The sequence below is a fragment of the Orcinus orca genome, chromosome 1, assembly GCF_937001465.1.
Source record: "Orcinus orca chromosome 1, mOrcOrc1.1, whole genome shotgun sequence".
NCBI lineage: Eukaryota > Metazoa > Chordata > Mammalia > Artiodactyla > Delphinidae > Orcinus > Orcinus orca.
This window is the reverse complement of record NC_064559.1, coordinates 206,102,496-206,125,375: the sequence shown is the minus strand read 5'-3', so window position 1 is coordinate 206,125,375 and position 22,880 is coordinate 206,102,496. Positions and strand designations below refer to the sequence as shown.

General features: G+C 40.4%; 1 protein-coding gene across 4 annotated transcripts in view; it reads right to left on the bottom strand.

Moving 5' to 3' along the window:
• RERE (arginine-glutamic acid dipeptide repeats) overlaps window positions 1-22,880 on the bottom strand; it is a 429,014-nt gene that overhangs the window by 393,717 nt on the left and 12,417 nt on the right. Inside the window, exon 2 of one of the 4 annotated variants that reach the window (XM_049707765.1) lies at window positions 14,165-14,237. The exons of the other annotated variants lie outside the window; for them this stretch is intronic. The gene's annotated coding sequence lies outside the window, so the exon portion shown is untranslated. The remainder of the gene's footprint in view (window positions 1-14,164; window positions 14,238-22,880) is intronic. 4 annotated transcript variants of the gene reach the window in all.

Here is a 22,880-nt window from a genome sequence, read left to right as displayed (position 1 = left end):
TACAAGAGACCCACCTCAGACCTAGAGACACATACAGACTGAAAGTGAGGGGATGGAAAAAGATATTCCATGCAAATGGAAATCAAAACAAAGCTGGGGTAGCAATACTCATATCAGATAAAATAGACCTTAAAATAAAGGATGTTACAGGAGACAAGGAAGGACACCACATAACGATCAAGGAACCAATCCAAGAAAAAGATATAACAATTATAAACATACATGCACCCAACATAGGAGCACCTCAATACATAGGCAACTGCTAACAGCTATAAAAGAGGAAATAGACAGTAACACAATAATAGTGGGGGACTTTAACACCTCACTTACATCAATGGACAGATCATCCAGACAGAAAATTAATAAGGAAACACAAGCTTTCAATGACACAACAGACCAGACAGATTTAATTGATATAAGACATTCCATCCAAACACAGCAGATTACACTTTCTTCTCAACTGCACGTGGAACACTCTCCAGGATAGATCACATCCTGGGTCACAAATCAAGCCTCAGTAAATTTAAGAAAATTGAAATCATATCAACATCTTTTCCAAGCACAATGCTATGAGATCAGAAATCAATTACAGGGGTAAAAAAACATAAAAAACAGAAACACATGGAAGCTAAACAATACGTTACTAAATAACCAAGAGATCACTGAAGAAATCAAAGAGGAAATCAAAAAATACCTAGAGACAAATTACAATGAAAACACAACAATCCAAAACCTATGCAGCAAAAGCAGTTCTAAGAAGGAAGTTTATAGCAATACAAGCCTACCTCAAGAAACAAAAAAAATCTCAAACAATCTAAACTTACACCTAAAGGAACTAGAGAAAGAAGAAAAAACAAAACCCAAAGTTAGCAGAAGGAAAGAAATCATAAAGAGTAGAAATAAGTGAAACATAAACAAAGAAAACAAGAGCAAAGATCAATAAAACTAAAAGCTGGTTCTTTGAGAACATAAACAAAATTGATAAACCTTTAGCCAGATTCATTAAGAAAAACAGGGAGAGGACTCAAATCAATAAAATCAGAAATGAAAAAGGAGAAGTTAAAACAGACCCACAGAAATACAAAGCATCCTAAGAGACTACTATAAGCAACTCTATGCCAATAAAATGGACAACCTGGAAGAAATGGACAAATTCTTAGAAAGGTATAACCTTCCAAGACTGAACCAGGAAGGAACAGACCAACCACAGGAATGAAATTGAAACTGTGATTAAAAATCTTCCAACAAAAAAAAAAATTTTTTTTAATTAAAAAAATTAAAAAATAAAAATCTTCCAACAAACAGAAGTCCAGGACCAGATGCCTTCACAGGTGAATTCTATCAAACATTTAGAGAAGAGCTAACACCCTTCCATCTCAAACTCTTCCAAAAAACTTGCAGAGGAAGGAACACTCCTAAACTCATTCTATGAGGCCACCATCACCCTGACACCAAAACCAGACAAAGACTCTACAAAAAAAGAAAACTACAGACTGATATCACTGATAAATATAGATGCAAAAACCCTCAACAAAATACTAGCAAACAGAATCCAACAACACATTAAAAGGATCATACACCACGATCAAGTGGGATTTATCCCAGGGATGCAAGGATTCTTCAATACACACAAACCAATCAATGAGATACACCATATTAACAAACTGAAGAATAAAAACCATATGATCATCTCAATAGATGCAGAAAAAGCTTTTGACAAAATTCAACACCCATTTATGACAAAAACTCTCCAGAAAGTGGGCATAGAGGGAACCTACCTCAACATAATAAGGGCCATATACGACAAACCCACAGCAAGCATCATTCTCAATGGTGAAAAACTGAAAGCATTTCCTCTAAGATCAGGAACAAGACAAGGATGTCCACACTCATCACTATTATTCAACATAGTTTTGGAAGTTCTAGCCACGGCAATCAGAGAAGAAGAAATAAAAGGAACGAAAAATGGAAAAGAAGTAAAACTGTCACTGTTTGCAAATGACATGACACTACCCATAGATAATCCTAAAGATGCCACCAGAAAACTACTAGAGCTAATCAATGCATTTGGTAAAGTGGCAGGATACAAAATTAATGCACAGAAATCTCTTGCATTCCTATACGCTAACAACGAAAGATCAGAAAGAGAAATTAAGGAAACAACCCCATTCACCACCGCAAAAAAAAGAATAAAATACCTAGGAATAAACCTACCTAAGGAGGTAAAAGACCTGTACTCAGAAAACTATAAGACACTGATGAAAGAAATCATAGCTGACACACACAGTTGGAAAGATATACCATATTATTGGATTGGAAGAATCAATATTGTGAAGATGACTATACTACCCAAAGCAATCTATAGATTCAATGCCATCCCTATCAAATTACCAGCGGCATTTTTTACAGAACTAGAACAAAAAAATCTTAAAATTTGTATGGAGACACAAAAGACCCCGAATAGCAAAAGCAGTCTTGAGGAAAAAAAACAGAGCTGGAGGAATCAGACTCCCTGACTTCAGACTATACTATAAAGCTACAGTAATCAAGACAATACAGTACTGGCACAAAAACAGAAACAGAGATCAATGGAGCAAGATAGAAAGCCCAGAGATAAACCCACACACCTACGGTCGACTAACCTAGGACAAAGGAGGCAAGGATATACAATGGAGAAAAAACAGCCTCTTCAGTAAGTGGTGCTGGGAAAACTGGACAGCTACATGTAAAAGAATGAAATTAGAACACTCCCTAACACCATACACAGAAATAAACTCAAAATGGATTAGAGACCTAAATGGAAGACCCAACACTATAAAACTCTTAGTCGAAAACATAGGAAGAACAACACTCTTTGACATAAATCACAGCAAGATCTTTTTTGATCCACCTCCTAGAGTAATGGAAATGAAAACAAAAATAAACAAATGGGACCTAATGAAACTTAAAAGCTTTTGCAAAGCAAGGAAACTAAAAACAAGACAAAAAGACAACCCTCAGAACGGTAGAAAATATTTGCAAACAAATCAACGGGCAAAGGATTAGTCTCCAAAATATATAAACAGCTCATGCAGCTCAATATTAAGAAAACAAACAACCCAACCAGAAAATGGGCAGAAATCCTAAACAGACATTTCTCTGAAAATGGGCAGAAATCCTAAACAGACATCTCTCTTCTCTGAAGACGTACAGATGGCCATGAGGCACATGAAAAGCTGCTCAACATCACTAATCATTAGAGAAATGCAAATCAAAACTACAGTGAGGTATCCCGGTCAGAATGGGCATCATCAGAAAATCTACAAACAACAAATGCTGGAGAGGGTGTGGAGAAAAGGAAACCCTTTTTTCACTGTTGGTGGGAATGTAAATTGATACAGCCACTATGGAGAACAGTATGGAGGTTCCTTAAAAAACTAAAAATAGAATTACCATATGACCCAGCAATCCCACTACTGGGCATATACCCACAGAAAACCATTATTCAAAAAGACACATGCACCCCAATGTTCACTGCAGCAGTATTTACAATAGTCAGGTCATGGAAGCAACCTAAATGCCCACTGACAGACGAATGGACAAAGAAGATGTGGTACATATATATAATGGAATATTACTCAGCCATAAAAAGGAATGAAATTGGGTCATTTGTAAAGACGTGGATGGATCTAGAGACTGTCATACACAATGAAGAAAGTCAGAAAGAGAAAAACACATATCATATATTAAAGCATATATGTGGAACCTAGAAAAAGGGTACAGATGAACTGGTCTGCAGGGCAGAAATAGAGACACAGGTGTAGAGAACAAATGTATGGACACCAACAGGGCGAAAGTGGTGGGGGATGGGCGGGGGGTGAGATGAATTGGGAGATTAGGATTGCGATATATACACTAACATGTATAAAACAGATAACTAATAAGAATCTGCTGTATAAATAAATAAATAAAATAAAATTTAAATGATAAAAAAAAGGAGAGAGAGGAATCAAAAAAAAAAAAAAAAAAGAACCATCTCTGCGTGGTCTTTCCCCCCATTTACAGAGGTCTTTGACATCTATTCACAGTCTTCCTTCTAACCTAAGTCCTACCATAATCAAGGTGACGGCAACAAGAGGATACCCAAGTCAGGTGCCTGGTTCTCAAGTCCAGTGACCTCCCCCTTCACTCCATAAAGCCATCCACTTACACAGCCACAACCTGCTCCGTGTCTGAAACCATCAAATTCAAGGCATTCCATTCAGACCACTGCCCCCAGAAATCCTGAATAATCAGACAGATTTGTCCATCAGAACCTTTCCTCCTTTGAACCTGTTTTCTTCCTGCCAATATCATTCAGAGTTCACTCATACTTACTCTGGTTTACTCTCCCTGCTTCTAGGAATTTCCTATCTCCCCCTTCATTTTGGTAAACTATTTAAAAACTACACCCAACTTACTTCAATGACTTAAAATAAGAATCAAAACGGATTATTATTCTATTATATAAAGGAGAATCATACTTTACCTCATCCTCTCAAGGAGAGAATCATAAAACTGCTCAAGTACTGGCGTTTTCATTTTAACTCATGGATGGTCCAACCCTCATCTCCTGCTTTTCCTCAAAGTTATTTCATTATTCCAGCAGACCAAAATTCAATCAGGTAAACTACGTTATCCTCATACTTCCTCTCATAATCTATTCTCTCAATTCTTTTTAAATCTTTCCCACATCTGTATTTCCCAGCACTTAACATCAAATACACATGGTAGACATTCAATAAACACTGGAATGCTTGACTGCTTTCATCACTTATGCTTTGTATATATTAACTCATTTAATTCTTTCTAAATTTTTTCACTCACAGGAAGTTATTGGGTACTTTCTTCCCAAAAAAACTGTCTCATTCTATTTTGAGTATGTAATGCACAATTTTCCAAATTTTAAAAATAAATTTTTCTCTTTCCAATTCCTCTAAATACCATCAATATTTGACCTTCCCCTTAAATGTGTTCTCTTTTACTGAATGTTAAAATAACATTAAAGCCAAAAATTAGAACTACTTATTCTGAGTGAAGCCAATAAGCACTTAAACCTCTGAAGGAATTCTAAATGGAGCAAGAAAGCCATCAATATTTTATCTGCTAACATTTACACTGCAACCTACTTAAAACAGTAAGTTATATGGCTGTTTCCATTTCTGGAAGGTATCGGCTTATCTAAGAAATCCAGATTTCCTCTCTGCCCTCCTAGAAAAAAACATACTGTCAAGTGTCACTGAATATGTTTCTTATGTTTTACACCATTAAAATTTAATAATGGAACTAACTGTGAAAGGAAAAAAACAAAGAAGGATCTAACTTAGGTTCAATTTTTAGAACTTCTTAAAGCAAAAAATCAATAAAATGGGAAAATAAAACAGAAGGGAATATTTTATTTTCTAAACGAAGTTAAAGAAAAACACAGAGTTCTGGGATTCCCCCGCGGTCCAGTGGTTAGGACTCGGCACTTCCGCTGCCGTGGCCGGGGTTCAACCGCTGGTCGGGGAGCTGAGATCCCTTATGTTTTTTTGGCACAGCCAAAACAAAAATACAGTTTCAGACAGGTCATTCTAACAACAAAATGTGTCATAATTTTAAGGAAAGGTGTGGGACATAGTAGAAAAGGCTTCAACTACCCAGACCTCAGTTTGAACCCAAAATCTGGTATCACTACTAGTAGTGGTGAGACCTCTCTGAAGAAGAAATGGGTTATTAGAAGTAATGAGAGTATGCAGCAACTAGAATAATTCCCCATGCTCCAACGCTATCTTATATTCGCCATACTAAGCTAACAGCAGAGCACCTCAAGTATCAGCCGTTATATAAAGCTTCTCTAATGTATATATTTACTATGAGACTAAGTATCAAAATAACTCATTGTGATCACCTACACAGACTGCTGTCTTAAAGTCCCTCTGCTCTATTCAGCTATAGGAAGCTGTTTCTTGATGTGTAGTCTGAACAGATCAACTACCTTTTTTCCAGCTGAGATTTGGTTACACCTTACTTTGTTAGGCACACTTCAAGTGCAAGTTCAAACTGGGCATCTCAGAGCAGACTGGATCATGTCGAATGCCATGCACCCAAGTCATCCAGTTTTATTAAAGATGCTGCCAAGTCCTTAAGAGAATTTCTAGAAATGAAAGCAGGATGGTGCAAGCCATGGAAAATTACTAGCCACCTTTACAACCTAAAATTTAACTTTAATATAGATCTTAACAGTTAAATTTACAATAAACTGACTGAAAAATGTCTCAACCATGCCAAAAATCATGACTTATTAATACATTTTAGCTGATTAGTGGAAAAAAGCAATTAACCAAGTTCTTCAATTATCAAAAATTGATACTTAAAACACTTCCTTTTAGAGGTCCCTATTCATTTTAATTTTTGATAGCACTTATATATAAGGAGGCAAACAAATCAAAGAAAACAGTGTAGAAAACTTCAGTTTTTTACATAGAATTTAAAAGAAACTTTGTTCTAATGTTTAGATATGCCGCTACTGAATAGTTTTATTTGTAATATCAAAACTCACTTATACTCTATCTAGGGAAATAACTGTAAATATGAGAAGACACATCTTGTTATAAGGACAAGCTCCATGAGACCAGAGATTTTTTTTCTATTTCTCTTTATTCATTATCATATCCACAGTGCCTAGACCAGTGACACTAGATATTTACTGAATTTTTTAAAAGATCCATACAGTGTTACTCACAATAGTAAAAAATTGAAAACACATATGAAACAGTACGCATTCATTGTAATGATGAAGACTATATAATTGCACAGAAGTACTTATACTTTTTAAAATAACTTTTTCGGGCTTCCTTGGTGATGCAGTGGTTAAGAATCCGCCTGCCAATGCACGGGACACGGGTTCAAGCCCTGGTCCAGGAAGATCCCACATGCCATGGAGCAACTAAGCCCGTGTGCCACAACTACTGAGCCTGTGCTCTAGAGCCTGCGAGCCGCAACTACTGAGCCCATGTGCCTACAGGCCCTGCTCTGCAACAAGAGAAGCCACCACAATGAGAAGCCCAAGGATGGCAACAAAGAGCAGTCCCCTCTCGCCACAACTAGAGAAAGCCCACGCACAGCAACGAAGACCCAATGCAGCCAAAAACAAAAAAATAAATCTTTTTTAAAAATAAATAAATAATAAAATAAAATTACTTTTTTTTTTTTTTTTGGTCCATACCGCACAGCTTGCAGGATCTTAGTTCCCCGACCAGGGGTTGAACCCGGGCCATGGCAGTGAAAGTGCCAAGTCCTAACCACTGGACCGCCAGGGAATTCCCAAAATAACATTTTTTAAAGTATTAACTTAGACATTAAGAAAACTGGGTTCCAGTATCAACTCGGTCACTAATTTCACTTGTGCTCTGGGGTAAATGACAATCTATATGGGTTCCAGTACCTTCATGTGAACTACTTCCCCTACTTCTTGGCCTCTGCTGGTCCATTCTCAAGTAGAAATTATAGGAAGAAGAACACACCTGAGTTACCTCAGAAAGCAAAGACTGACCACATGGTAGCGAAAAGGGGTAAGCAACCTGTACCAAATCAAACGCAATCTGCCCTATCCAACCAGACTGAGAGTTTCTTAGTGATATGCTCTTCAAGCCACACTGACTCAGGATCATCCATTTTCACTCGAGGGTCCCAAAGGCATACTTAACCAACCACTCTACAATAAACAGAGCCAGTAACTTCGGTCATCTGATCCAAGAGAACAAGGCCATCCAGGGTACACCAAAATATCAAGCCCTACTGTCAAAGGAATCAGAAAATAAAGTACAGGTGGAAAGGGAGCAATTTCACCTGCTGTTCTCTGTGCCAGCCAACAACTCTCGTAGAAAGGAATAGGCTGCTCACCAATAGGTTGGAAGAAAAGCAGCTGTTCTCCAAATCCTTTGAATAAAAACTATTATAATCTTACTATATTCATTACACATCACCTGGGACAAATCCACAAGGACACTTTCTATTTTACAGACTCTTTCTGATGAAACTCTCAAAGACTTTCCAAAAGCATCATTTGCCCTTCAACACCTACCTCCATCCCACTTCCCTCACCCCACAGCCAAACACTATTAGCAGCCACTACAGAACTACCAGAGGAAGCACAGCGCTGTGGTTAGGAGCACAGACCCTGGAGCCAGACTGCCTAGATTCAAAACTTGGCTCTGCCCCTTCCTAGCTGGGTGACTTTGGGCAAGTTACTGAAACTTTCTGTACCTCCACTTAGGGACAATAAAATAACATATAGGATTATTATAAAGGTTAAACTCACATAGAACAGTGCCTGGATAAGTACGAAGTGTAAAATTATAATTTTTTAATGTAAAGTGAAGGATTTGCACTAAGGTCCACGCCTTATAAGGAAAACTGACGATACTTAGGAATTCTCGTTCCCTGTGGTCTAATTACCAAACCATGCAAACTATTAATACAAAAGAGAAATCTCAAGGGAGAAAGTACGTTGGTGCCCCATGGTTTTACTGGCAAGCCACAGGCTAGGAATTTCTAAACTGCAGGTTCATGGAGGGATTCAGGCAACCCATTAATCCCCTGAAACTGCACAAAATTTTGAGACACTAAGACAGTTCTATACTGTTATTTCTCCTACCTTAAAAAAAAAAAAAAATTTCTTCTCTTCACTAAATTTCTACTACCTGCAACTATTCTCCCAAAAGGTGTTATTTCTCTCAAATTCTCCTTTCATTCTCTCTTAAACCCACTCCAATTAGGCTCCTGACTCCACTGAAACCAGTCTTGTGAAGATCACTTCTGACCTCCACATTGCGAAATCCAATGATCAGTTCTCAGTCCTAATCTGACCTGGTTTAGCAGGGCTGTTTTCCCCAGTTCACCTCCCCGTCTTGCTTGATATATTCTTCTTGCTCGGCTTCCAAGGTGCCATCTCCTATCAGCTACAGCCTCTTGGTTTTCCATGTTTGCTGATCTCTCCTCAGCAATTTTTGTTGCCAATTGTTCTCACCTCAGTCTCCTCATTTTCCTTCCTGACAACACCATCCTTCTAGCTGCTCAGTCCCAAAACCTTGCAATCATTCTTGACTCTTCTCTTTCACCAGGACCCTACATCAAACTTCATCAGAAAATATTGTTGCTCTACCTTCAAAAGACATCCAGAAGCCAAACACTTCTCACTCCCTCACTGCTACTACCCTGCTCTGAGCCACCATCATCTCTCACATTGATTATTATTACAATAGCCTCCTACCTGTCTCCTTATTTCCACCCTTTTGCCCCAGTCTGTTGTTAATACAGCAGTCAGAGTGATCCTTTAAAAATACAAATCATATGTCACTCTCTGCTCAAAACCTTCCAAGGCCTTCCCATTTCAATTTATGCCAAGGTCCTTAATAGGACCCCAGAGGCACCAGAGATCTACTTGCCCCTACTCCCTTACCAGTACATACTACACTTTATCTTAGGAGTCAATACAGATGAATGGTGGTTCCCCAAAAGTTAAGTCCAAGTCCTAAACCCCCAGTTCCTGTGAATTTGGCCTGATTTGGAAAAATAGTCTTTGCAGATGTAATCAAGTTAAGGATGTCAAGATGAGATCATCCTGGATTTAGGGTGGGTCCCCAAACTGATGACAGGCAGAGGGAAATGAGATAAAGAAGTGAAGACAGAAGCAGAGATTGGAGTGATGAGTGTATAAGCCAAGGGATGAGGGCAGCCACCAGAAGCTAGGCAAGAAGCATGGAATGACTACTACCTCAGAGCCTCTAGAAGGAACCAACTCTGCCAACAACTTGATTTCAGACTTCTGGCCCCCAGAACTATGAGAGAATAGATTTCAGTTGTATTAAGTCACCCAGTCTGTGGTACTTTGCTACAGCAGCCCCGGAAACTAACACACCACCCTTCCCCTCTATTGTCCCACTCCAACTGTGCTGTCTTCCTTGCTCCCACCTCTGTGCTGGCTTTTCCTCTCTTCCTGGAATGCTCAAACTCCAGAACTCCAAATGGCTAACTTGAGCACCACTTTTAACCTTTTGCTCAAATACCACCCTCTCTATCAGGCCTGTCCTGATTCCCCTATTTAAATGCCTGGTGGCGCAGTGTTAAGAATCCGCCTGCCAATGCAGGGGACACGGGTTCGAGCCCTGGTCTGGGAGGATCCCACACACCACAGAGCAACTAAGCCCATGAGCCACAACTACTGAAGCTCGTGCGCCTAGAGCCCGTGCTCCGCAACAAGAGAAGCCACTGCAATGAGAAGCCCGCGCACAGCAGCGGAGAGTAGCCTCCACTCACCGCAACTAGAGAAAGCCCGTGCACAGCAACGAAGACCCAATGCAGTCAAAAATAAATAAATTTATTTTTTAAAAAAGACCCCAACCCTTAAAAAAAGCAAACAAAATCCATTAAACACTCAACACCATGACTTAACATCTTGCAAACAGCAGATATCATGAGTTTAAATTCCCTACTCCAAAAACCAAATTTTGTTTAAAAAAAAAAAACACAATCCACTTCAATTTAGTGGCTTGAGAAGTAACTTCACTCCCTTTTCACAGGACCTTCTACACTAAAGGGTGTCCCTGGCCTAAGCTACTGTCTCTCTATAGCTAAACTGATAAAGAGGAGTGGCCACCAGTGTGAAGCACTCACATAAGTAAGTCAATGTAGTTTCACAAACCTCAAGAACACTGTCAAATACTTTTCTCTACCTAGCTAAAACCCTGTGCAAAACAGAGGAGTAGAACCAAAGCAAACCGTAACTGTCTAGTATCTATCTTTACTATGGAGTAAACAAATGTTTACTCAAAATACAACATCATTGTATATAAGGCCTTGAGAAATTGCTGGAGAGTGAATGTCATTTACATCTACAGCTTAGCATGAACCATAAAGTGTAACAACAGGGAGCAGTCAAGCACAGCGCAACTTGTTAAGGGACTCCGGTAACGGCAGAAAGGCACCCACTGCACTCCTTATTATTGCTGCAGCATATTTCACACTTAATCCTAAATGGGTCTACTTGAACACAACCCTACTAATAAGCACCAGAATTCAGTATATAATTTACCCAAGTATATACTCTTCAGACATACATTTTATATTACATAAAGGACCATTACAGAAGAAAATCTGCACATCTGCTGTTATGGAATTTTTCTTGTTCCATCAGCAAACGGATTAACAATACAATCAAGTCCCAGCCCTCACCTTTACTGGGTTTTTTCCCCACTTCACCAGTTTAGCAATTTCAAGGCTACAAAATCTACCAAACACCCTGAAGAAAAAGGCATTTTGAACACTACTAACTCATATTCAACAAGGGGTGGTTTGCCTTAACTAGTGGCAATACTTCCATCTCTCAGGACACAGCATCTCACCAAATCCCAAACCTGACCACTCTCATCACCCGCGGCCCCAACCCTATCCAAGTCCCCCGCCCCGCCTCTCCTGTATGCCGCCAACAGCCTCCTCCCCAGTCTCCCCGCTTCTACTCTGAAGGACAACAGTCGTTTTACACAACAGCCAGAGGTATCTTTTTAAAAGGAGAAATCAGATCTTGTCACACCCCGATCAAAACCTTCCGCTGGCGTCCCATTACACTTAGAGTAAAAGCCAGAGGCCTTACCGTGGTCTACCAGGACCTGTAAGACACACACCCCCTCCCACCACACCTCCTCCCACACCTCCTAAGCTCTCCAGAGCCAGTCCACTGTTCCTTAACCTCACCAGCAGGCTCCCACCTCAGGACTTCTGCACCTGGTGTTCCCTCTGCCTGGAATGCTCTATCGCCCATTCTCCGGACAGTTCCTTAACCTGTTCAAGGCCTGCTTAAATGTCACCTCTATAGAGAAGCTCTCCCTGCATACCCTACTTCACAGCATCCCCCATACACACCATGAGTCTCTCTCCCCTGTCTAAGCAACACAGTTGCTTCATTTTACAATTTGTTTAATTTCAATAAGAATAAAGGTATATTCTCCTTGTTCAAAATGAAATCTGGGGGCTTCGCTGGTGGCGCAGTGGTTGAGAGTCCACCTGCCGATGCAGGGGACGCAGGTTCGTGCCCCGATCTGGGAAGATCCCACATGCTGCGGAGCGGCTGGGCCCGTGAGCCATGGCCGCTGAGCCTGCGCGTCCGGACCTTGTGCTCTGCAGCGGGAGAGGCCACAACAGTGAGAGGCCCGCATACCGCAAAAAAAAAAAAAAAAAATGAAATCTGGGACTTCCCTGGTGGTGCAGTGGTTAGCAATCTGCCTGCCAACGCAGGGGACACAGGTCTGAGCCCTGATCCGGGAATATCCCACATGCTGTGGAGCAACTAAGCCTGTGCACCACAACTACTGAGCCTGCGCTCTAGAGCCCGCGAGCCACAACTACTGAGCCCGCAGGCCACAACTACTGAGCTTGCACACCTAGAGCCCGTGCTCACAACAAGAGAAGCCACCGCAATGAGAAGCCCACGCACCACAACGAAGAGTAGCCCCTGCTCGCCGCAACCAGAGAAAGCCCGCAGCAACAGAGACCCAACACAGCAAAAAACAAATAATTATTTTTTAAAAATGAAATCTGAGCAAAAAACTGCAATTTTTATAGGCAACTGCCTATGAAGTTAGAGACAATATAGAAATAAATACACACACACGTCTTTCTAAAAATAATTCTGTGCTTTGTGTATGGTTTTTCTTTATTTTATATTTAGAAGCATTGAAAAGAAGTGCTGTACGTACAAGAAAGTTTGTTAGTAGTACTAGATATAGTAGGAAAAAAGAACAATGGAAATAACCTAAATGCCCAATACATATATGTATATATATGAAGAAATACGTACATTAAAAAACATAAGACAACCATTAAAAAATAATAATAATGAGAAAAGTGTTTAGGAGACTTTTTTTTTTTTTTAAATTAATGACAACAAAAAGTAAGTCCAACCTTTACACTGCTCAAACATTTGCTAAGCACTTGTCTTGTGCCTGGCCCGCCCTGACAGACCCGCCCTGACAGACTAGGACTGGGCTGGTGCTCTGGGCTCCCAGGTGGCAGGGGCTGAGCAGGCACTTACAGCGCAGTGTGACCCAGGATGTCCCAGGAAGGACAGATGCCGCAGGAGAGCAAAGCTGGACACAGCCCTGACTGAGGAAAGGCTGTCAGATGAAATGATGCCTAAACTGAGACCTGAAGAACAAACAGGAGGGAGCATAAAGAAAAGGGGGCGGGGAGGGCGGATGAAAGAGGTATGAAGCAGAATGGGTGTCTGGGGTGAGAGGCAAAAGAACAGATGAACCAGAATCATACATAATCTATGATTTATGCCTTTTTTTTCTTTTTTTTTTTTTAGAAAACTAAAATAACTACTGCATTTGGTGGCAGGATCTTTGGTAAAAAATTTTTATGAGATATGATACTAAATAAAAGCCAACAGTGATTCTTCACCAACCACTTAGACTACTAAGAGCCTATTCTGTCCTGTGGCTATTCCTCTTTCCTCCAGTCTATCCTGCCATCTGACCAAATACAAGCAGGGACAGGAAGCAGTTCTAACCAGCACACCAGCACATACACGTCTTTCCCAGGACTGGCCAGTGTACCTCCTATCGCCACATTACCAATCTGGGGCCAAAAGTACTCAGGCCTCCACAGTCGCTGGCCACCTTGCTACTTTACTACCTCAACGCCCGCCACTTCCTGTCAGGTGTCAACAGGAATTCTGTGCTGAGCATTCCAAGCCGCTCTCATTTGGTCCACCTAACTTATCCCACCCCATTCCTCCCCACAGATCTGTTACCCCAACCAGGCTCTCTTTACTTAACACTGTACACACCATCCTCATTCCTGCCTCAGGCTGACCCTGCTAGGACTGCCCTAACCTGCTCTCCCAGTTCCTAGTCAAATAGCACCCATTCTTCAAGGCCCCCCTCTTAGCTTCTCAATGGATCCTTAGTTAACTTCTTTAACCCACAATAACCTCTAGTTAGCCTGAATGTGAACTATATTTGTTATGCTATACAATAAGTAGTTCCATTTTTGTTCTAGAAAACTCAAAATGTTGCATTTTTGCAAGGCTTGCCTCCTAAACTGTAAGGCCAAAGTTTATATCCCACTTTCATCAGTATTAAACTTGGAAACACACATCCAATACCTGCTGGCTGGCTGACAGAGCCTGTGTGGGAGGTTCAGCCGGGCAGGATTCAGTGCCAGCTTCTTCTCTGCAACTACAGGTTTAAACACCATGATTAGGATTGAATTTACATGCCCCTCTAGCACAGGAAACAGATTTACTTCTTTATTAATTCATTCATTCACTCACTCATTCATTCCTAATGCAAGCAAAAATCACCATAGTGCAAGTCTCCCCAGCACCTTCCACATTATCTGGCAAATAAGAAATAATAATACAAATAAATAATAAATCTATTTGGTGAATGAATAGATTTAATGCCAGTAAGAGAAATATGGAAGTAATAGGTATGACTAACAGCTTGGAGTTTAATTAATAAAGCCCCAAGGTGATCCTTGTGTCATTTTTTTTAATGCAATATATTTATTTTTAAACAATGCTTCATATCCTCCATACACAGATATCTTAATTTTTCTAAAAACTAAGTGAGTCATTTTCCAGGAAGAAAAAAGGGTCAGGCTTTACTTCTTATTTAGGGAGGAAGGAGAGAATGAATTGAAAAACTAAGTATTGTGTCCCCCACCACACCAAGAGGAAAACATGTAATCAGATCAGCACCTAATTTACTCATAGCATGTGTCCACAAAAAAAGTATGCAAGCTCCCAAGGCAGAGGAGAAGATCAAGGGGCAATGCTAAGTCCTTCTGCTATAGGACTCCTCTTTCTTTATTTGAAAAGCATTTTTTCCCCAAAGAAGGGACTCAGGAAGAATGAACAAAATTATTTTCACATCAGCTCTGAGAGAATGTTCTTAAAAGTAAACGAAACATATAGAAAGCTATTTGGTGTTAAGTATAATACGGGTTAGGATGCCCAACCTCTCCCAAGAAGAGATGTACCTTCTACTCCCTGAAAACTGTCGGTGACAAGGAAAACCTCATCCCAGTTACACCAGGCCACACATCCACAATAAACGTAGCTGCCTGAAGGGGGGCTGAAGGACCAATTTGTTGACAAACAAGTAAAGATGTCTTGTGTTGTAACTCTGTTAAGTGCTACATAAATGTCCAGGGTGTATGTACGCTTCTTACTCGGGGCTGTCGGAGCATGATATTTCTTCTACTACAGTTCCTTTCAGACTGTATTTTAGTGATTTTTATTCATATCTGCTCCCTCCTTTTGCTCATGAACTCTGTTGAGAGCAGGGACACTCCTTACTCATCTTTGAGCTCCCACGGCCTAGTACAGTGCCCTGCAAGAGACACTAAAAATTGCTGTCGACAAGCCCAATGTATCACTCAGATGCTCCCTTACCAAACGCCAACTGCCCAGAGAAAAGGAGACTTAGCTGAGAGCAGCCTCCTAGAAGGTACAGCCTTAAATTACAGATCATTTCTATAAGAATCATTACATTTCACTTACTAATCACCTTATCTATCCTTTCAGAAAAACAAGATTGAGCTTTCCTTTTCATGATTAGTAAGGTACGTGGAAAGTATGATCTTTCTGAAATCTCTTTTTTTCAAATTAAACACATCCATGGGAATCACAGGGGAAGAAAAGGGAACACACTGTATTTAAGAAAAAGACATTAGTTACAAACCAATAATTCTCTAAAAATCAAGCAAAACAAAGTATGAAGGGAAAAAAGCCTTTGTCAGAAACCATTTAAGGATAAGTAAGGTACATCATCACTATAAACTTAGAACAATTCTCTCCCAGAATTCATCACCAACAGAAAAGGTGAAGCTTCACAGAAAAAGATAAATCAGAAGGGCACCTTCTTCACGTAATGAAATTCAGGTTATATCTTTTCATAACCCATTAAGTTTATAATTGAAGAAGTACCAAGTTGTACAACTTTTTCAACACATCCAAAAACACACGTCAGGTCAGTAATTCACAGAAACCAGCAGAAACCAGGTAGTCACAACAGGTTTACCTCATCTCTGAAATATACTTATAACTATGTGTTTGGCTAATTTCATAGCCATCTGTTATTCTTATGGACCTTTCTCTTATAATATCCACTAAAACAGAGAAATTCAAATACTGACCTCTAATTCAACGTAATACAAACAACAAGTCTCCTGTCCAGAATTACATCAAACGGCCACAGTTCCTTTTTCAGTAATACCATGAGCAGGAGGCTGAAGCCCTCCACAGAGCATCTCTGTAAGTGGTCCTGCAGTGACTGTGCCACAGTGCACATACAGTTACCCCTAGACAATTACCTCCTAAAAGAAGACAGATGATTCTCACTGTGTCTAAAGTGAAACCGAAGTTTTCTAAACTAAACAGGTGTAGCAGACGAGCTCAAAATAGGTCCACCTCCTCCCTTCTTGGTGCTTTAGCAACATTCAATTCTTTTTTTTTTTAATTAATTGATTGATTTTTGGCTGCGCTGGGTCTTCGTCGCTTGCTGCATGCGGGCTTTCCCTAGTTGCAGCGAGCGGGGGCTACTCTTTGTTGTGGTACGTGGGCTTCTCATTGCGGTGGCTTCTCTTGTTGCGGAGCACAGGCTCTAGGCATGTGCGCTTCACTAGTTGTGGCATGTGGGCTTCAGTAGTTATGGCTCGCAGGCTCAGAAGTTGTGGCACACGGGCTTAGTTTCTCCACAGCATGTGGGATCTTCCCAGACCAGGGCTCGAACCCGTGTCCCAATCCGCACTGGCAGGCCGATTCTTAACCACTGAGCCACCAGGGAAGCCCAACATTCAATTCTCTTAACACTTCCCCCAGAGGTTGGATTCTTTTTAGTGATGTCTTACACCTAGTATTTTCTCTCAGTTTTAAGAAGGTTTAAAGATGCTGTGAAGGGGCAGGGGAGGGGTACCTCAGAGAAGCAGGGGTCCATTTTTATATTGGGAGCTAAAAGTGAATCATTTCTAAGCAATGCGCTGAGGGGGCTGAGGCCCACCTTGATGACAACAGTCTCAAAGGCGTAAATTTCCGAGGGTCGTGAATCACTGCAGCGGGCTTTCCTGGTGGCGCAGTGGTTAAGAGTCCGCCTGCCGATGCGGGGGACACGGGTTCGTGCCCCGGTCCGGGAAGGTCCCACATGCCGCGGAGAGGCTAGGCCCGTGAGCCATGGCCGCTGGGCCTGTGCGTCCGGAGCCTGTGCTCCACAACGGGAGAGACCACAGCGGTGAGAGGCCCGCGTACCGCAAAAAAAAAAAAAAAGAAAAAAAAGAAAAAGAATCACTGCAGCAAGCACATCTGCAGCGTGTGGTACTCCGCAAGCGCTTTGCAACCTTAACATTTCCATCCTCTACGGTCCTTCAATAGCCTCAAAGGATGCCTTGGATATCAAAGCCAGCCCCACATCCGCAAGACTGGCAATCAGCGTTCTAGAAAACTGCAAGAAGGCAGGCAAGATCCAAGCAAAATGGACTTTGGGAATGCAAGGAATTTGATGCCACCTGTATTCTTCTCCAGGAGTGATAAAAATATGACTCGTTCCCACGGAATTTGATTTGTAAGGGGAGAAATTACCCCAAATATCCAAACCAAATGAGAAAACCAATTATCTGAACACCTCATGGGAAAAGTAAGCACTTAACCAGCCAACTCTCCGCTGACTCAGGACCATTTTTTAAAAGGCGGGGCGGGGTGGGACCCCATACTAACTGTTGTTTTTTGTTTGTTTTTGTTTGGTTTTTTTTTTGCGATACGCAGGCCTCTCACTGTTGTGGCCTCTCCCGTTGCGGAGCACAGGCTCTGGACGCGCAGGCTCAGCAGCCATGGCTCACGGGCCCAGCCGCTCCGCAGCATGTGGGATCTTCCCGGACCGGGGTACAAACCCGTGTCCCCTGCATCGGCAAGCGGACTCTGAACCACTGCGCCACCAGGGAAGCCCTTAACTTTTAATTACAAATTAATCTTTGACTCCCAGAAAGTAAAAAAAACTTCAAAGCTTCCTTCCTGAGCAGTTAGACTGGAATAACCAACTTAAACAGCTTCTTAAATCATTTCAGGGGCCACATGCTAACAATGCTCTCTCTAGATCTTAACATTAAAAGTTCACAGGCCTGTGACTGAGGTGGCAGGAAAAACTGCTACCTGCTCCTATCCCCTAAGTCAAACAACCTATTGATGTCGTCCTCGTTACATTTTTCCACCAAAAAATATATTTACAGATCTCTGAGATTTTTAAATTGCTGCGTTTATTAAAAAAGAAGAAAAAGGCAATGCATTATCACTCTCATAAAATGTATTTTTGATGTCTCTTGTCATAAAATGAAAACAATTTTATTTTAGGACAAGACATCTAAGTTCTCTACTACAGCTGAACACTAACTGAGCACTTAGCAGTAACTGCATGAAAACATCTAAAACAAATACACCTGCATGTAGTGTTTGTGTAAGAAATACATCAAGAAAACAGTGGGTTTCTCTAGAAGTAACATTACAGAAGATAAATACTGCTAGATTAAGTAAGGGTTGTGAGCTGCAATAGCCTAGGCTCCTGAGAAAGAAAACGATAACTGAAGTACTTCAGATTTGTAGAGGTTTTTTTTAAATAAATTTATTTATTTCATTTATTTATTTTTGACTGCATTGAGTCTTCATTGCTGCGCACAGGTTTTCTCTAGTTGCGGAGAGTGGGGTCTACTCTTTGTTGCGGTGCGTGGGCTCTAGGCGTGCGGCCTTCAGTAGTTGTGGCTCGCAGGCTCAGCAGTTGTGGCTCTTGGGCTCTAGAGCTCAGGCTCAGTAGTTGTTGCGCACCGGCTTAGTTGTTCCACAGCCTGTGGGATCTTCCGGGACCCGGGCTCGAACACGTGTCCCCTGCATTGGCAGGCAGATTCTTAACCACTGCGCCAACAGGGAAGCCCCCAGATTTGTAGAGTTTATTTTTTCAATTTACTTCCATATCAATTTTTTCATTTCAGTTGATGTACTACAGTCCCCATTCGACAGCTGAGGAAGTACGGCACTTCATCACCCTTCGAACGCACAGTACAGGTGGATTCAGAATCCAGGTCCTCTCACGCTAACTAATCAAGCTTATTTATAATGCTCATTGGTTGTCATGGTTCAGGACATTTTGGTGAAGCAAGAAAGAACATGAATTACACAGCACGTACAGTGTGTTTAAAAGACCCAATTATTCTCTCCTATCAAAGCAACATCACGTATCAGCAAAACATTATTTCTAGGGTTATAAACAGTTTCCCCAAAGGTCACCCAGTTCTCATATCTCACCTTGACCCAAATGCACACAGCACACAAGAATTTTATTTGGGTATTTTTTTAGGACAGTGCTTCTAAGCCAAGAAACTGCCCTCAAGTATAAATGGAAACATACATAAATTAAGATAAATGCGATATTCAAGCCACTCAGTGTTCATATTAGTCTCACCCTAAGTAATCATGCCACTGACCCGAGTGTCAGTCAGCACCATCTTCAATCTCCCTATGAAGAGCTAAAGGAAAAGAAAATCTAATTAAAAGCCCAAGAAAAAAATCCACTTTAATCAAAACTACAAGCCAAAGGCCAAGGGACTTTATGGTAGGAAAAATCCTAAAACTTGAAAAAACTGTTAACAAGAAAAGAGATGTCAAGGGAGAAAAAGAGGAGACACTTTAATTTAAAGGATTAAAACCAAACCAGTCAAAAACAACTTTCCAAACAGAAGAAGCATAAAAATATGGAGAAATAATAGAAGATGAGGGGATTAAAGTGCAAAAGAATCACAGTTTTAAGGACATTTTACTAAGAAGAATAGGAAACTAAATGTTTAAAGCATTACTTTATAAAACTCAAAGTAAAGAATAACTGAGTTCTATCAAAATCAATAGAAAATCACTATAAGACTCTGTCAACATCTTTCCCCAAGTGGAACAACCATACAGATGAGGGTCCCAGATATGACCAGTAATAAGAGCTACTATTCTGTAATAGTCCTTGGACAGGAGCTACCTGGGACTCTACTAGATGGGAGTCAATGCTAGAGGACAGAAAGATTTTGGTCAAAAAATCAGTCTGACAGTTGCCAGCACGCTTTTCTCCACAAGAAAATACCTGTGAAACATAAACACACACAAGCCAGATCACCATTGTTCTTAAAGTGAAGCCATGTAATCATCTCATCACACACACACACTTTAGTATATAATAAGAAACCTCTGAAATAAAAAATGACTATAGTAACTACAAAGGAGTTGACTCACCCACGTAAAAAAACTGACTTACTAATTTTAAACACTTACCATATTTTTTAAATCTTTTTACCTCAAAAGCTTTTACACTTCAGATTTCATATTTTTTTTTAATTTCAGAAAAAGTCGAAAAGTTTGTGTCACCTTTAGCAGTTGGAAATCAGTTTCAACTACAAGTTATTTAAAAGAAATCACTCCCCATCCAGTACCAAAGCACTGAGATTCCAAAGCAGTTGTCATGCATAATTCCATTTGGAACCCAGCTAGCCCAACTGTACTCTCAGGTAAGAGAGGCCTATACACTGGAAAAATAACAAGAAAAGTTGCATTTCCCATTTCCTGTTTTGGGCCTAATATGCCGATGAGCTTGGAAAGAGAGGACCTCAAGTTCAGCTTGATAGTTATTTACTACAAATAATAAAGCAATGGTTGGCACTCAATTTTTAAACAAATGAGTAAAACCCACAAAATGTATACTTTAAAAGGGTAAATTTTACAGTATGTGAATTATATCTCAGTAAAGTTATTTTTTAAATAAACAAATAAATGGTACTTGGAAAGAAGTGATCCATATAACATAAACCATCCAGCTCTACTACTGAGAGACAACAAAAATGTGTATTTTAAAATTCTGATATACAAAAAGATCATTAACTTCATTCATGGTCTAAGATGCAAATTAAAATAAAACATTGTACATTTTTCACCTATCAGATTACCAAAGATCAAGAACAGATAAGGAAATCTAAACCCTAAAACACTCTGTGTACACTGGCACATCTTGGAGGGCAATTTATTCACAGCTCTGAAAATTTTAAATGCACACACCTATTGCTGCAGCAATTCCACTCCTAAAAATTTACCCTACAGATACACCTATGCAATTGTACAGGTACAAGGATTAAAAAAAAAAAGCCAGACTCAATCTAAGTGTCCATCAACAGGAAATTAAAGTATGCATCCACACAATGCCCCACTATGCAGATTTTTTTTTAAAAGAAAGACGAGGTATAATTACAATTGACTTGAAAAATGTGTGACTGGAGTATTAAGTAAAAAGCAAAATTCAAGATAGTATGTATAGCACATACATGTGCTTATATATGCATAGGAAATGTCTAGAAGAATATTGGGGGAGTGGGCACTACTCTTCTTGAACTGTATGAATCAATTATAATGAGTATACATTAATTTTATAATTACAACTTATATTTAATTACAATGCATCAGGCTCTCAAATAGTCTCACCCTGGTGTTAAGTCTCCCCATGCAATGACCCCTGTCTTTCCAGTGCTCTACTGTTCCAGCCGAACCAGTCTGTTCTTCCTTAGAGAAATCAGCCCAAAGGACTCCTCCTCCAAAATGCTCCTGCGATCTGGTTGGAACTGCTACCAGCAACAGCTTCAAACATAAATTACCTGAGTTGAAAGAACTACGTCTGCCTGCACCTGCTACAGAACATTTTTAAAGACTTTTTTTAAAAAAAGGAAACTGAAACACAATTTAATAATCCTCATCACAGAAGCAGCAAATGTACCATTTCCCATGTTTTCCAGACTTTGTGCCTTTGCTCCATGACATTTCCTGCCTGAAATCCTCTTAGCTACTTATCACATGTCCAAATCCTGCCAATCCTTCAAAACACAGGTTAAACACCTCCTCCTACACCACATCTTCCCTAAGGCCTCCAGCCAGAGCTTATTCTCTTTCTTAAACCACAGCACCAACACCTTGAGGTACTTTCCTCTACCTAGTACTCCACTGTGTACATGTCTTATTCTCATTGGTGAGAAAATTCTTCAAAGGCACACAACTGGTGTATACATCATTGTGTATATCCCAGTTCATACATAAATTAACCTGATGTGTTACTATAGCATCTAATAACAAAAGCATGGCAAGAATCTAAAAATAAAAAGCACAGCTTTTTCTTATGTATTTATGTCATATTTATACATGACAAACAGTAGGAGTATGAAAAGTAAGGCTCCCTCTCTCTCCATCCCCCTCCCCAGTGCCCTACCATGCCTCCTTAAAAGGCAATCACTATGATCAATTTCTTAACACAGGGTTTTAAGAAGTTCTTGGACACTATAACTTTATGACACATTCATAACTTTGGGTCTAAGTTGACAGAAGTAACTGGTATGTCAATTATACAACTGCACACTGTGTACATTTATGCTGTGGCAAAGAAAATACGACAACCGACAGAAAGATAAACTGTGTCCTATGACTTACAAAATTAAATTTCTCCCGAGTTGTGAGAAGAAAAGTCATTGTTCATTAACAAGAAACTTATAGACTGTTTCAAGCATACCGATAAACCAAGTTATTAGAGTTTTTTCATAATGTAAAAACTGCTTAAGGATTCCATAAAGACTGTAAAATTCTCACTAAGGGCTTCCCTGGTGGCGCAGTGGTTGAGAGTCCGCCTGCCGATGCAGGGGACACGGGTTCATGTTCCGGTCGGGAAGATCCCACATGCCGCGGAGCGGCTGGGCCCGTGAGCCATGGCCGCTGAGCCTGCGCGTCCAGAGCCTGTGCTCTGCAACGGGAGAGGCCACAACAGTGA